This window comes from Rattus norvegicus, chromosome 1 (assembly GCF_036323735.1).
Source record: "Rattus norvegicus strain BN/NHsdMcwi chromosome 1, GRCr8, whole genome shotgun sequence".
NCBI classification, from domain to species: domain Eukaryota; kingdom Metazoa; phylum Chordata; class Mammalia; order Rodentia; family Muridae; genus Rattus; species Rattus norvegicus.
Genome location: NC_086019.1, coordinates 149083013 through 149086830, shown reverse-complemented (window position 1 = coordinate 149086830; position 3818 = coordinate 149083013). Strand labels below are relative to the sequence as shown.

At 35.0% G+C, this 3818-nt stretch overlaps 1 pseudogene; it reads left to right on the top strand.

The window, feature by feature from the left end:
• The first annotated feature begins 210 nt into the window (after positions 1-210).
• Vmn2r116l-ps1 (vomeronasal 2, receptor 116 like, pseudogene 1) lies at positions 211-3570 on the top strand (annotated as a pseudogene).
• Positions 3571-3818: the final 248 nt, after the last annotated feature.

Sequence of the window (3818 nt, the reverse complement as noted above, 5' to 3'; positions counted from 1 at the left end):
CATCGACCTATGAACTGAGATTACATAGTCTGAACTGAGGAAGCAGAGTTTAGGGAGGATATAAGGGAGTGTGTTTGGGGGAAAGGGGGAGGAAGAGACAAGAAAAGGAAAAGAGAGATTGCTGCTTGCATGCAGAAAGAAAGGTTCTTGAATAAACTGCTTTGAGAAGAACATCGTGGTGTTACTCCTTTCTGTGGGATGGAGACGGAGATGACAAATTACTACTGCACAAATCAAAGAAGATGTTTAATTGTACTGACAGCACCTATATGGGCAGCATATACAAAACTTGGACCATTTCTGTAAGTCTCCAAAATTCCAGAAATAAGTCATGATGGATTAATTTTAATGAAATTCTGTCTCACCTCAGTCTGACTTTTTGAGTACAAAGGCAGGTTAAAGGACAGAGAAAGGGCTTATCTGGTCTGTCAAGCATAAATACACAAATATGTTTTGTGACAAACAAAACAACTTTATTGTAAATATGCATGGGAGACAGCAGTAATGTGAAATGTTATACCAGTAGATTTAGTTTACTTGTACTTGTTTAGAGGAACACAAGAAGTTGGATATAATTGTAATAATGAGATGAAGAATAAACACTTTCTAACATGACTAGCCTTTGTTCAAACACACACAGATTTAGGGGGATCCCTGGCATTCCATCATATTCATATTGTTGACTTTGTTCTATATCTTTCAGCTTTACAGTGGTAATTTTTATCTTCTTCTGAGTGATAAAGAACAATATCCTCATCTCTCCCAGATAGCTCCCAAGGAAACATCTCTACTACTAGCCATGGTGTCCCTAGCTGTTCACTCCAGAAGGAACTGGAAATGAGTGAGCATTACAAATGTTCACTATGGAATTCAATTACTTTCTGAATTAAGAGCAAAAATTCAAAGAAACACTGTCAGCTTAGAATTTATAATTATTATCCAAAATGTTAAGGAGATATTCTTTAAAGTATGTGGTATGTATTATAAACAAATTACAGTGTAATCAGCAAAAGTTGTGATAGTTTGTGGAAACAAAATTTCTACTGTACAGTTTAACTTCCTTATGAGGAAATTCGAAAACATTTGGTGAATCTATTTTATTTTGTCACAGTTCGATGTGATCACAACTAAAGGAGATTTCTTGATAAATTCCTCCCCTGAGACTTTAATTTTATCACACCAGCATCCTCACGTATCTGGTTCTAAACAATTAATCCAAACAATACACCTTTCAAGCTACAGTAGTAAATTTTCCTTTGCCAAACTATGGTGGAATTATTTTAGATATTCTTTGCAACGATCTAATTGTAAGAAGATGAAGAATTGTCCAACCCAAATTGTATTTAAATGGCTACTCAGGCCACCATTTCTAATGCCCATGGGTGAAACATGTTATAACTTAAACAATGCTGTGTATGCTGTGGCCCACTCACTCCATGAGATGCTTGTACAACAAGTAGACACGTGGTCAGAGAATGCAGGGAAAGAACTGGAATTTGACACTTGGAAGGTAATGATTCTTACACTAAATGGCATGTACATAATAGAGTTTGAATTCTTAATAAAACCACATGGTCTAAAACCACATAAATAAGTAATTTGTCCCAAAAATGTATATAGTTCTCTACTCTAACATAGCATAGGCTCAAATCATGTTAGTGTCATAAATTATGGCACAACCAACACTAGTATGCAAGTAAGCATTCATAGTCTAAACTCATGAAATTTTGTCCAGACATTTAAATCACACATGTGTCTCATGTTTTCATTTTTCTCATGAAATTATTAAATAGCAGTGAGAAAATAACTAGTCTTTTATATTATTGAAAAGTTGCTGATCAACTAAGTATATCGCAAATAATATCAAATACTTTTTCAATATTTCACCTATTAAGAATTTCAATTCCATTGTTTGTGATCAAATAACATTATCACAGGAAAAAATAGAGAATGTGTCATTAATCTCTGAACATAAAATTCAGGAGTGTTCATTATAGAGCATCAAATCCAGCAATAAAATTGTATTGGTAAACATAGTGCAAATTTACTCTAAATGAAATTTATTTTTTTAGTACTGAATACTTCTGGTAAAGTTAGATTTTTGTAAAGGATACTAAAAATTGGGGATATTCTGAACTTAGTACTTTCTGTTCTGTAGTAAGCAGAGTTAAAACTAAAATAACAAATATGCTTTTGATGTTCTCTTTTCTGAAGAGCTTACAATTTGTAAATCCTTCTGGAGACCTAGTCAACGTGAACCAGAATTTAAAACAGAATACAGAGTATGACATGTTTTATATCATGGATTTTTCTCAATGATTATGGACTGAAGATGAAAATAGGAAGATTTTCAGGCCATTTTCCAAGTCGACAACAGCTGTACATGTCTGAGGAAATGATAGATTGGGCTACAGATACGGATCTGGTAATTTAAGACTAAATTGTGATCTTAATTTTAATGCTTAACATGTAGCACAATTACTTAACATATCACCTACTTTTGCTTTGCCATGAAATAAATGTTTGATATTTCTTCATTTATTGACTTACTTTACACAGTGCTAGATATTCTCTCTTTCCTTACACTTTTTTGATGTTTCTTAATAAAAAACATCATACATTCATACATTTTTATCTGTACAAAACAAAATAGTAAAATTTAATATGGCACATGTGAGTTAAATGAGGTCTTTCCATGGATTTTTTTTGTGTGAATCACTGGATGTTTTATCATTATGATATTGTCCTTATTTATATAACACATATTATTTTCCCCAGATTATACCCTCAATATGTAGAATGCCTTGTAGTCCAGGACTCTAAAATTATCCTCAGGAAGGAAAGGCTGTCTATTGTTTGGATTGTAACTCCTGCCTAGAAAATGAAATTTCTACCATGAAAAGGATATATTTTATCAAAATAATCAGATTGGTTTTCTCCCATATTTATATAGTTTCTAAAAGTTCTTTGGGGAAAGGAAAAGGTATATGGTGCCATGAAGTAAAAATTATCAGAAATACTATTATTTAAAAAAAATCTCTCGGGGTTGGGGATTTAGCTCAGTTGTAGAGCACTTGCCTAGCAAGCGCAAGGCCCTGGTTTGGTCCCCAGCTCTGAAAAAAAAAGAAAAAAGAAAAAAATCTCTCTCTCTCTCTCTCTCTCTCTCTCTCTCTCTCTCTCTCTCTCTGTCTGTCTGTCTCTCTCTCTCTCTCTCCCTCTCCCTCTCCCTCTCCCTCTCTCTCTCTCTCTCTCTCTCTCATATATTTTTGTCTCATCATTCAAGAACCTGGGAACACAATATTCTTTCCTCGATTTTTCCTTAGGATACTAAAGATTGCAGCATCATCACGTTTGTACTTTTCAATTTTATTAAAACTATAGATGCTATGCATTTTTCAATACTTTAATTTTATTAACTTTACATTCTTATCACAGCCCCCATCCCTCCTCTTCTCACAGTCCCATTCACACAAATTCCTTTCCTTAACAACCCTCCCCTTTCCACCAAAGAAGGGCAACAGCCCCTTGGATACTACTCTACCTTGTGTCACCTGGTCCCAGCAGGACTAGCACTGAGGCCCAGTGAGGGACCTAAACAGGGAAAAGAAATCCAATGGCAGGGCACAACGATGGAGAAAGATGCCCCTTCACTTATGATAGGACCCGGATGAAGACCAAGCTATACATTTCCTATGAAGAAAGCCTAGTTCTAGCCTCAGCATGCTCCATGGTTTGTGATCTAGTCTCCACGAGTCCCTAGGGACCCTGGTTTTTTGACTGTGTAGGCTTTCTTATAACGTCTGTGACACTTCTAGCTC